This window comes from Labeo rohita, chromosome 11, assembly GCF_022985175.1.
Source record: "Labeo rohita strain BAU-BD-2019 chromosome 11, IGBB_LRoh.1.0, whole genome shotgun sequence".
Taxonomy (NCBI): Eukaryota; Metazoa; Chordata; class Actinopteri; order Cypriniformes; family Cyprinidae; genus Labeo; species Labeo rohita.
In genome coordinates, this window is record NC_066879.1 from 5,289,733 (window position 1) to 5,303,630 (window position 13,898).

Genomic DNA, 13,898 nt, shown 5'->3' on the forward strand with positions numbered 1-13,898 from the left:
TGTAGCTCAAAACAGTGGAGAATAGCACTAGCAGTGCCAAAATAAATTAGATTCTCAGTGAATGAACCAGTAAAATGTGTGCCTTTAAAGGGGTCATTGGATGCTAAGTTCACTTTTACATGTTGTTTGAACATTAATGTGTTTTGGCAGTGTATGTACAAATCTACCCTATAATGATAAAAATCCAGTGGTTTTTAATTAATCTGTAAAAATAATATTCCCTTTTTCAAATCGAGCCATTCTCAGATGCCTGTCGTTGTGGCGTCACACCCACAGAGGCCGCTCCCATGATAGTTGATTGACCTCAGATCAGCTGCAACAGTCCAACCTCCATGTTTTGATGCCGAAGCAGGGATGTAAGTTAGACAAGAATATCTCAGATTGAGCGATTGAGGTGTTGTGTTGCTGGATGTAATAATGAACATAATGGTCGTAGTGCTAATGGATCTGAGCTGCTGAAGATGCAGTGTTTGTGAAGGGAATGCGCCTCCCGATCTATATATATCCGTCTATGTTCGCGCAAATCATTCATGATCCAGCTTCACCTACAGCAGAAGTGAGTATAAGGGTTTTTTTATGAATCTTTGCGATCGTCTTTCCTAATAATGTGCTAGTTAGCAAGTTTAGCGGCTAAACGTGGCTAAATGCAGCTAAAGTAAACAGGCTCGTCACTCCACAGAGAGAAGAGAGGGGCGGGGCGAATGGGATGATTTTTTCAGAGTTGATTTTGGCAAGGTAAAAAGGGTGTTGTTTTACACTACCATTGAGAATTTTTAACCAAAGTATATTATAGACTTTTCATTAAAATATTAACTTGGGCATCCGATGACCCCTTTAATGTAAATCGTTTTCGATAAAGATACCTGCATTGCATTAAATTCACTTTCACATAAAGCATTCTCTTAATGGTAATAATCCGGGAAAACACAGATACCATGTACCATGTTCAACACCCTTAAAGAGACATTGAATTTTCAATTGTTTTGGGTAAACTATCCTTTTAAGACTAAACAATCCTAACACTGCGCATTTGCTTGTGAGCAGTTTATTTATTAGCATACAATTTATGTTGTAGTTTGGCACACAAGTCAGTGTGCTCTGGCACCATTTCAATGGAAAAGTTACCCGAATAATCAAGATCCTTCATCTTAAGAACACATCATTTTGGGTTTTTAACCACAAACTGATGTTTAGTTCTCTGAGAGCTATTAGCCAAAGGTTATGCAACAAAATAACTGCTCTTTACTTAAAGAATGGACAAATATTCCATGAGTCATGGCCTCTCATTATGACCGAAATAATGATAATGCCAGCCCAAATACCAGAAAGGACAGTCAGATGTGTTTCTGTTTTTCAGTTCCCATGGTGCCTAGTGCTTGGTACGCCTCAGTAACTGACAGAGAGACAGAGAGAGAGAGAGAGAGAGAGAGCAGAATAAAAAGATCCCAGCAGGATCAATATCACTCAGAGCTCTTTTATGATAGCAGGAAAATGCCCTGGATCTGCCATGTGCAATTATATCAGATCTGCCACCATGCATGCAGACTCCCAGAGACTACATGCTCCTGTCCCCCATCTCCACCCCTAAGGGCTGTTTCTGGATAAAAGCAACCAATGAATATCTGAATATGTGCCTTGTTTTCACATCTAATAATCCTACAGGTGCACGTCACATTTGGATGTCAGTCTACAGGTAATACATCTCAACATACACAATGCAATAACACACTTAATAGTATATAGGTATAGTTCACCAAAAAATTACCATTCTGGCATTGTTTACTCACCCTCAGGTCATCTGTTTAACCTGTTGTTATGTGAGTGTTTCTGCATTATTTAAAAGCAATAAATCTTCAGTCCTTGTTGTAGTTGCCTCACGGAAGAAAAATGTCATACAGTATATTAAGGTTCTTTGTTGATATTGATGGTTCCATTAGGAACCTTTAACATCCATGGAATCTTTCCATTGCACAAAAGGCAATTTAAATGATTAAAATGTTCTTCTCACTAAATGTTCTTTTAAAAACTGTTCACTGAAAGGTTCTTTGGGGAACCTAAGATGGTTCTTCTATGGCATTTAGGGCTGTCACTAACAATTATTTTAGTAATCGAGTAATCAGTTGATTATTCTGATGATTACTCGAGTAATCAGATAATTATAATAAATTTTTTTGAGGTGATAAATAGACCTAAGCTAACGATAGTCTTTATGACTTAAAATACATATATAATAGCAATGTGGCAATGATAATTGGTTCAAATACAGTATCATAAGCAAGTAATCATAGAGTTTTATTGAACAAAATTGTTAAAATACATAATGTATATACAATAGAGCTAAAGTATGCATTATAACAAATGCCTGCAGAGGGCGCCAACGGCCTGACGATAGTTTTTACACTTTACTGAGATCCAGTTCTTGTTTAATATTAACTAAACAACATTTTATTGAAAAGTCCACTTAATCTTTAACATTTGGCCATTTCTTTACGATAAAAATACTACAGCCACTGTCATTTCTTGAATATGTGGACATCAAAATGTGTAAATTCAAAGGCAGTGTTTTATACAGAAAAAGAAAATTTGAATTGTAAGGAACAACATATTATACAATTGTTTATTTTGTTAGGAAAATACCATATACATAAGAAAAATAAACGATTTTTCTTACAAATCTGATGAAATGGCGAACGTTGCATTCCCAGATGAACATAATACTATGCAGAGATGTAACACATGTAGTCTAAATAATTAAAAAGCATATATTAAACCTATATTGCATATATTTATATAATTGAATAGTAGTGTTTGTGAATTCACAATAGCATTACGCTTTATGATTTTTAAAATGGGATTAATATATCATGCAGCTTTGGAAAATGGTCTAATACTAGGCTACGTTTCATAGATTGTCATCCGTGGAATACGCCACCCCTTGTGAAAAAAACAGCATATGCTGGTAGGTATGTTTTGATGCTGGGATGCTGGTTAGGTATGTTTTGACGCTGGTTTAAGCTGGTCCTTAGCTGGTTTATGCTGGTCTTTTTGCTGGTTTTTGCTGGTCCTTTGCTGGTTTATGCTGGTCATGTTGCTGGTCAAGGACCAGCATCAACCAGCAAAGGACCAGCATAAACCAGCAAAGGACCAGCTTAAACCAGCAGAAAAAAAAAAAACCTAACCAGCATCCTAGCATCAAAACATACCTACCAGCATATGCTGTTTTTTTCACCAGGGACTTCTGATATTTTGCCGGCAAAATGCAGTCGAGGATTTTTTTAAAATGGAGTACTGTAAGTGAATCGATTAATCATGACAGTCCTAATGGCATTATTGCGAAAACCTACTTTTGGGATCAAACCAGCTTTATTTTTAGGACTGTAGCAAGTTTGGAACAACATGAGGATGAGTAAATATGATACTTTTAATTTTTGGATGCTCTTTCCCTTCAATGACGTGTTTGCACCTCTAACAGCTTGCGAAAATAGGAGCTATAAGAATTGAGCTCTGCGTTTGTTTCCTTATCCCTTCAGTGATAACAGATTCCTGCTAATTTTAGATCTTCCTCATCTCTCTCTTGCCTCATTATACGTGTCATATTTTATCTGAAGCTGTGGCGTTTTCTCACATGTAATGAAATACGAGAGGTGGCAGGCATTGAGGTAATATCCTGATGCCGCGAAGAGCTGAGATAAAAATACTTTATTCATTTTCATTTGGTGATCGTAGCAAATGCAGCGCTCAGATCAGTAAACATGTCACTGTCAATTGAAAGCTAATATGAAGTTACTCCTGTCTTAATAAAGCTGACAGGACCCAGAGGAAAATGTCATTGCACAAAGGTTGATCCTTCATCCTTAAGAATGATTTCAGATGGTTCATTTAAGCATTGCTTTTGTCACAGATGTTTCTCATGAAATTACGCTAGGGGAAATAAAAATAGACGTTAAAATAGGCAATGTTTGAAATACACTAAGGATACTTAAAATACTTCCTACATTTATATATAGATATATATAAAACTAGATCTATCTATCTATATTTTGAGATAGATTTTGATAACATAAAAAATGTTGTAAAATAATATTACAATTTAAAATAACTGTTTTTTAACCGTTATATACTTTTCTTCAGGATTCTTTGAAAAATAGAAAGTCCAAATATACTATTAAAAATATTATTTACTTTTTATTAATTGTTAGTGTTGTTCTGACTTTTTTCCCCAGAATTGCGAGTTTATGTCTTGCAATTGTGACTTTTTTTTGTTAGGTAATTAGGTTAAAATTGTGAGATATACACAATTCTGAGAACATATCAGTCTTTTTTCCCCCCCTCAAAACCGGACTTTATAATTTGCAATTGTGAGTTTATATCTCAAAATTCAGAGAAAAAAATCAATTGCAAGATATAAAGTCGCACTGGCAAGAAAAAAGGTTAAAACTGCGAGTTGATATCCCGCTATTTTGACTTAATAATTTTCAAATGTCAGTTTATATCATGCACTTCTAAGAAAAAAAGCCAGAATTGCAAGTTTATGACTCACAATTGTGACTTTATAACTCGCAATTCTGAGTTTATAGGCCTATTATGCAATTAGGAGAAAAAAAAGTCAGAGTTGCGAGTTTATATCTTGCAGTTCTGACGAAAAAAGTCAGAATTGCGAGATATAAACTCACAATTCTGATTTTTTTTTTTTTTTTTCAGAATTGCGAGTTCATCTTATAATTGTGACTTTTTTCAAGTTAATTAGGTCAGAACATATCAGTCTTTTTTCTCCTCAGAACTGGACTTTGTAACTTGCATTTGCGAGTTTATCTCACAAGAAAGTTACAATTACAAGATATAAACTCGCATTTGCAAGAAAAAAGAAGTCAGAACTGCAGGAGTTTACATCACGCAACTGTGAGTTCACATCACGTAATTCTGAGAAAAAAGTCAGTTTACATCTTGCAATTCTTAGAAAAAAAATCTGAATTATGATTTTGTATTATGCAATTCTGACAAAAAATTGCGAGAAAAAAAAGTTTTGAGATACAAACTCACAATTACCTTTTTAAATTTTTTATTCAGTGGCAGAAACTTGGTTTCATAATATGATCCTAAAATGATTCTGTAAAATAAATTTTCACCTTCTGTGTTACACTGCAAATCTCAATAGCACCATGAGAAACATCTGAGCTATTTAGAGAGATCTTGTGTGATTTATCTCTCCTACTGGGGGAGTGTTTGACTTCAGCTTGTGCTGGCGTTTTGTGAATACTCCAACAGCAGGACGGCGAGGTCTGAGGTTGGAAAGTCATCCTGGGATCGGTTAATTGTTAGGTGAGCGCCTACCACCTGTCAGGGGTCGAACTTGAAAGAGGAATGAGAAACGAATGGCCACCAGCAGACAGGTGTGTGGACTGTGTGCGCATTAAAGTGTATCAGTACTCTCCTTTATCAGGAGACGTTATTTCCTCTCAGCTCTCTGTAGGTAGTTCCCTAGAGGTGCAGCAGTATGATCTCTAAGATTGTGTGTGTGTGTGTGTGAGACGTTCAAACACTGAACTGAACTCACCCTGTGCTCTCTGCACCTCTCAAGCATCCATCTCACTCCCCTGCAGAACTATCAATAACCCTTTTGGCTGGAAATCAAAAGGTGTGGCTGATGTAATTCAATGAAACATCCTTTTTGGCCAAAGGTTATTGAGGAATTTGACTTTTAATGAGGTAAGAGAATATGGAGAGTCAGTATTTGAACTGTTAGTTTGTTTCATGCTATTTACTACCAAACTGTCTAACAGACATACACGCACATTTTCATTTTAAATGAGAATTAATAATTTAAAATCTGCTGAAAGTAACACAATAAGGCTAGTTTTACAGAAATGCATTATTGAATTATATTTATACATTATCGTTCAAAATTTTTGGGTCTGTGTTTTTGAAAGAGTGTTCATGGAGGCTGCTTTTCTGTAGAAATCGTAAAACATTTTCATGATTATTTAATGAACAGAAAGATCAAAACAACAGGATTTATTTAAAATAAACAGTTTTGTAACATGTAATGTGTTAGCTGTGTCTTTTAAATGCAACCTTGCTAAATAAAACCATTACTTTTACAATAATAAATAATAATAATTGACCCCAAAATTTGGAATGATTGTGTATAGTTATTTTTATAGTGTTTTTTTATACAAATATTTTTTTTATAAAAATGTAATCCAACTGCTATTTTGTTGCACCTTTTTCACCAGTTTTAAGCATTAAAAACATTTTTTTCATGATTATTTAATGAACAAAAAGATCAAAACAACAGGATTTATTTAAAATAAACAGTTTTGTAACATGTAATGTGTTAACTGTGTCTTTTAAATGCAACCTTGCTAAATAGAACCATTAATTTTACAATAATAAATAATAATAATTGACCCCAAAATTTGGAATGATTATGTATAGTTATTTTTATGTTTTTTTTATACAAATATTTTTTTTTATAAAAATGTAATCCAATTGCTATTTTGTTGCACCTTTTTCACCTGTTTTAAGCATTAAAAAAACAAAACAAAAACAAAACAAAACAAAAACAAAACAAAACAAAAACAAAACAAACAAAAAAACAGGAAAAAAATCTGCCAAGAAAGTTTGCAGGCTTTTATTGAAGTTTGATGTTCTGGACTTCAGCTCTGAATGTCAAACTGAAGAATTTCAACATTGCAGACTATTTCAAATTTCTGTCTAGCAATATGTGACCACATAATTAAACAAACAGGACAAATAACAGTTTGTCCAATGCGTTACATGGTTACATGCCTTTAAGTTAAAGTATGATTAAAATGTTTTTTTTTTTTTTTTTTTTTTTTTACTGAGAAAACAAATGTTATAAATTTGTACATTAATTTCTTAGAATTTTTTATCCTTCTTACTTAAAATGTACAACAAAACCTGAAGCTATCAAACAGCTTTGCCCACTAAGACCAACAGTGGTTCATATCTGAAATGCTCAGACACAAAAGCATGCATTCATTTCCTCTCCAATATCTAGGATCAGGTCACACAATCCAGTTCATAACATTTATGGATTGAAACCCAGAGTAGCATATTTAACAGAAAAATACTCTGAACCCATGTTTTCTGTACTCATCCAACTCGTGTCATAATTATAAGTGTGTGTGTGTATATATATATATATTTATTTATTTATTTATTTATTTATTTATTTATATATATCAGAGGTCGCCTTAACCGAAAAATTTTCTTAACGGAAATTTTTTATCAGTGATGGAAAAATCTGAAGGCCGTCCGTCATTTTGACAGATTACACTAAGGGTGATCTATTGTAAATTGTAACTGTAATTCCCACCCCTGTCCAGTTGGTGACGAGTGCACTCCAGTGTGGCAGCAGAGCAGGGGATACAGAACAAAAACGGAATTATCATGAATGTTTTTCTACGCCTTTGATTACGCACAGGGAAGTACCCAGAAGCTACAACGATCTATCATGCCACATTAAAGAGCACCAAAACCTGTATTTATTGCTTGAATTTCCTAAGGAAATTGACAGAATTTAAAATCGGAAACTTTGTTTCATATCAAAAGTAACACAAAGTCTAGCCTATTGCTATTTATTGCAAGGAAGACGCACTATGTACTGTCCATTCGTCAACTGAAAACAGCATAGACCAAAAGATTGATTGTGATTTAAGAATCGATATAGGTTCATTAAAATAAGTATTGAAAAATAGATTTTTTTTTTTTTTTACCCAGCCCTATCGTATTTTGTTGTTTTTAAACATTGCGCTGTCGTCCTGTACACTGTAAAAAACAATTTGTTGAGTCAACTTAAAATAATTTGTAACCTGGCTGCCTTAAAATTTTAAGTTCAGTCAACTCAAAAAAAAGTTTATTCAAACTGAAATGTTAAATCATACTAAGTGACAAATTAGATATTTGAGTTGAATCAACTTAAAATTTTAAGGCAGCTGGGTTACTTACCCATCTGTTGAGTTTAGCAAACACAAATATCTAAGTTGTTACTTAGTACAACTTAACATTTCAAGTTTAATAAACTTATTTTGGTTAACTGAACTTAAAATTTTAAGGCAGCAGAGTAACAAATTATTTTAAGCTGAATCAACAAATTGTGTTTTTTATTTTTTTACAGTGTAGGTTCCTGATTAAAAACGAAAATGTGAACAAAATTTTTAAAAAAAAAAGCAAGAAAAAAAGTCTGAATTGCTAGCTATAAACTTGCGATTGCGAGAAAAAAAGTCAGAATTGCGAGATATAAATCCGATATATATATATCGGATATAAACTCCCATTCGCAAAAAAAAGTCAGATTTGCACGTTTCTATCTCGCAATTGCGTGATTCAAACTCACAATCCTGAGAATTCACAATTCTCAAAATTGTGAGAAAAAAATTCAGAATTATGAGATATAAACTCACAATTGTGAGAAAAAGTCAGAATTGCAAGATATAAACTCGCATCTGCGAGAAAAAAAAGTCAGAATTGTGAGATAAACTCAATTGCAATTTATCTCACACTTCTGACTTTAGCAATAGCAGTTTATATCCTGCTATTCTGACTTTGTAAATCGCAATTGCGAGTTTATATAATGCAGTTCTTCCATAAAATGATTCTGTAAAATAAAATCTCACCTTTTGTGTGTGTGAAATGTGAGGGACAGGGGCCTCCGCTGGGGCCTGTTACTCTTATTCAAACTCTTATTCAAGCTCCAAAAACAACCAGAAAGGGCCAAAATATGTTATTACACAGCACATTAGGCCCTCTTCACATTTTCAACCACTGAGGATTTATAATGTGATATTATATAATCGGCAATGAGCTCTTTCCTGGAGGCGCACACAGAAATAATATAATCATATTCTGTTTAAGGCTTTTAAAAGTCAAAGTCAAAAACATAGTTGACATAGTAGCAGTTGTAGCTTTAGTGATGTTGATTGCTTTGTTGTACCTTGAAATCCAGTGTCAGATTAGGCAACACATGGATGTAAAACGAATTAATGAAAATGACTGAACAGCTTTACTGTTTTCATGCCTTTTAGGATTTTGTGAATGCTGAAAGAGACCTGACTAATACAGTCATTGGAATTTACATCATCAAACCTGGTCTGTGACCCTCCATTAGATTTTGGAATCAACTAAAAGTGCAGAAGCACGGAGATGTCACCCAGGCTTGTGCTCTGCATTTGAGTGTCATATCCAGCATGAATCTACATTGCAAGACCTTGGGAAGAACTTTTTCTGTTGATAAGAATGTTATTGCTTATCTTAAACTAAGAATGATTACAATTTCTTGAAGAAGCTGCTCATTGTAAGACCTTGAGAAGAAAATAAATGTATTTTGTTTTTAAAAATATGCTTTTCACTTGCACTCAGAGCAAATAGTTAAAGTAATAAGGTAAATAAAATTAATAAATGAGTTTCACTGTATGTAATAAACTTTTATAAATTGAACATAAAATTATTAAGTAAACAGCACATATAATCAATATGTAACGGTGACAAATTCAGATGATTTGTATTTACTTGAAGAAATTTTGTCAGCTTTACTTGATTTTTTTTGTTTATACAACTAAATTGTTACTTGTACAAATTACTCAATATAGTTGTATGGATCCACTTGACAGTCTTTTTTTAAGTAAATCCAACAACTCATTTTTTGTATTAGTGTATTAACAACATTAATATTTATGGGAATGACACTCAGCACACATTACCATCCAAGAAGTGATCTTTCTCAGTTCTGGGTTTTAGGATTTAGTTTTAAGACTCTGGCTCCACTGAATTATCCCTCATATTTGGCAAAAACAAACAGGCCGTTTTTTATAAAAGATTTAACAAGGATGGAAAAAGGCCACAGTCAGCCAAACCATTGTGGTTTTCAATGAAGCATGTGCTGCAGTAATGCAGGCTGGAGGAGGTATTCAGCTTTCACTGAATCACTATTAATGCAGAACAGTGGGAATGTAGCTCTCCTCAACGTTTGGCAATGGCCTCATCCTTGGCTTGATTGTTTTAGCAGAGCCTTGGGCTGGATTTTAATTGGGAGAGGATATTGAATATTCTCGTGGTGTCCACAGAAAGCTCTTCAGGGACAGAATACTTCAGCTTGACACTGGGGAAACCTTGATGGCTTTATTGAATGATGCATATCAATGGCCATTTTAAATGAGATGTTAGGTCAAATATTCTCTTTATATATCTGGTAAACACCAGTTATGTCATCTATATGCCACACTTTTAATTATTTATTCTTTCTCTTTTCTATGTGCCCTACACTGTAAAAAAAAAAAAAAACAATTTGTTGAGTCAACTTAAAAGAATTTGTAACCTGGCTGCCTTAAAATTTTAAGTTCAGTCGACTCCAAAAAAGTTTATTCAACTTGAAATGTTAAATTATACTAAGTGACAACCTAGATATTTGAGTTGAATCAACTTAAAATTTTAAGGCAGCTGGGTTACTTACCCAATCTGTTAAGTTTAGCAAACATAAATATCTAAGTAGTTACTTAGTACAACTTAACATTTCAAGTTAACTAAACTTATTTTAGTTGACTGAACTTAAAATTTTAAGGCAGCAGGGTAACAAATTATTTTAAGCTGCCTCAACAAATTGTGTTTTTTATTTTTTACAATGTAGACATATTCTTGTCATTATACAGCATACAACCTAATGAGTGAGCTAAATGTAACTGTTATAACTGCATTATATAATTTTAGAATTTCTAAGGACATCTTGGAGTTGTTGTCATAGTTACAGGTCCATCAATTCAAGTAATTTTATGTAAATGGGATTAGATACAAATGTCTGCCCAGTCATCATTATAATTATTTAATACAAAATAATTTATTTTATTTTATTTTATTTTACCTTTAAATGGTTATCAAGGCTGCATTTATTTGATTTAAAATTATTATTGTGGAATGTTTTTACAATTTAAAATAACTGTTCTTTTTTATATATATTTTAAAATAAAATTTATTATTGTTATGGAATAAAATTCAATCAGATAAATCAATAGAAAGCATTCTTTTTTAAGTAAACACACATTTGTAACATTGTTAAAGTCTTTACTGTCACTTTTGGTCAATTTAATGTGTCCTCGCTGACTAGAAGTATTTTAGTGACTTCAAGACTACAGTTATTATTTAGTATAACATTTTTTTTTTTATCGTAAAATAATAGGATAATCTCAAATAGTGCAGAATTTTAAATATCTCTTATTCTTATGATATTTTTTTAATTCATGAACTGTTTCAGTGCTAAACGTTTTAGTTTATATAATAGTTCTTATTTTTAAGAGTGTATGACATACTGCATCTCTGCTCTGCTTTGCTGTAGATTTGCGTAATGATACGTAGATGTTTCGGTAAGATCTCTTTCCTGAAAACACATTTAGCCCATAAAAAGGAGGGCAACTGCACTGAACAGTTTAAGAGGTAGTAAATAATTGGAGCGACGGCTGGTTTGGGCAGACTTCTTATTCATTCCACTGACTGCACCTTTCATTTTCCCTGACGGTTATCTGGGCTCCACTCCTCTGGAGTCATATTTTACATGTTTAATATGGTAATGCTCTTTCTTCACCTTGCAGATGCTGAAAGCCCCCTGTGCATCAATGTCTTAAAACAGTCATTAGCCACCTACCATTTTAAAGCACATAAGCTCTTAGTGATTCCCGTGGATGCTTATCATTGTCGGTGCCTGGGGCTCAGAATAAAAGCGACTGGACATCTCTCAGGTACAGAGGACCTGTTCAGAGCGTTAATCGGGACTGCTGATGTCTAAAGGCCGTGTGCAGGCTGGAATTACCTGGATTTATTTTAATGCACTGCGTATATTAAGAACAAAATTACTGCATCAGTGAAAAAGAATATTTCTTGACTAAGGGATAATGTAAGTTAGGAAAAGCTGATGCTCAAAGATTTTCTTTCAGCTGGACTAAACTAAAGACTAAAGAAGAAATTGTTGAATAAAGTCATTATTTTTGCTTTCTTTGCACACAAAAAGTATGCTTGTAGCTTCACAGCATAAAGATTGAACCATGGACTATTTTAATGATGTCCTTACTACCTTTCTGGGCCTTGAACGTGTCAGTTGCATTGCTGTCTATGTAGGGTCAGAAAGCTTTTGGATTTAATCAAAAATGACTTAATTTGTGTTCTTAATTTAAGGTCTTACGGGTTTGGAACAACATGAGTGAGTAATTAATGTCAGAATTTTAATTTGTGGGTGAACTATCCCTTCAATTCTATGAATGCATAAGGATAAAAACATTTGTAAACTACCTACTGTACATATTAATATGTTAAAGGGGTCATCGGATTCCCATTTTCCACAAGTTGATATGACTCTTTAGGGTCTTAATGAAAAGTCTATATATATTTTGGTTAAAAATTCAACATCCTTTTTACCTTGTCAAAATGAGCTCTGCAAAAACTCATCCCATTCTGAGGGATTGTTTCTTTAAATGCAAATGAGCTCTGCTCGCCCCGCCCCTTTCTTCTCTCTGCTGCTCTGAGAGATTGTTTACTTTAGCCGCATTTACCCGCCAAACTTGCTAACAAGCATGTTATTAGGATAGGTGATTGCAGAGATTCATAAAAAAATCTTTATACTCACGTCTGCTGTAAGTGAAGCTGGATCACGAATGATTTGCGCGAACATTTATGTAGATCGGGAGGCGCATTCCCTTCACAAACAAATGTAATCCACTGCACGACGACCACTATGTTCATTATTACATCCAGCAACACAACACCTCAATCACTCAATCAGAGATATTCTTGTCTAACTTACATCCCTGCTCCGGCATCGAAACAATGGAGGTCGGACTGTTACAGCCGATCTGAGGTAAGACGTTCATGTCAATCAACTATTGTGGGAGCAGCCTCTGTCAGTGTGACGCCACACCGACAGGCATCTGAGAATGGCTCAATTTTCTTCTCAAACTTCAAAATCATCCTACATGGCTGCAGAAGTACTGATCCGGTGTTTAGAAGGGGAACGTGCAAGGAGGGTCGAACACCCTTTACTAAAAAAGGTAAAACAGTGATATAGGACGATTTTTAAGTTGAAGGAGAAAATGAGATGGGAGTTTTTCGACATACCCTAACTGTCTTGAACTGGAGTGCACAGAGTATGCATGCGCACCGCAGAGCTAGACAAGATGAGCATTTGTGATTAAAAAGTGTATCTTTTTTTTTTTTCGCTTTTTTTGACCAATTGTTTCACTAGATAAGAACCTTATTCCTCAGCTGGGATCGTTTAGAGTCCTTTGAAGCTGCATTGAAGCTGCATTTTTAACCTTTAATCTGTTGAGCAACACTGAAAAATCCTTGGCGATTTTTATTCTGAAAGTGGAATAATACTTTAAAAGCTGTTGCTCTCATGTACTCTTAAGCACACAAAATACATATTTAGTTGTGTGTGTGTGTGTGTGTGTGTGTTGTGGTCGCTCCGTGCAGCTTGTAGGTCTCTGGCTAACCAGCTAACAGCAATATCTGTTCGCTCGCAATTGTCTAGAAATGTGTCGTTGAATAGTAAATGTTTGTCGTTGTTATTACTTGGAGTTCTGATTAAGAATAGAGCAATACATTTGTGTACAAACTGCAGTGTTTTATCAATACATTTCTGCATTGGGCTAACGCATATGGCTGTTTGGGTGTTTACCACCGAGCTGTGGGCTAGAGTAATGGTAATGGGCGTTCCGTTTCTGAAATGCGCTGCACGCAGCAGACCAATCACAACAGACTGGCTCATCTGAATAATCACCGCAGATTAGCGTCACACAAGGAGTGGTTTGGACAAATAATCCTTTAAGCGAATCGTTTGGGAGTCGTTAAGCAAAAAAGGTAAAAATAAATGCATACTATAATACAATGAAAGTGTT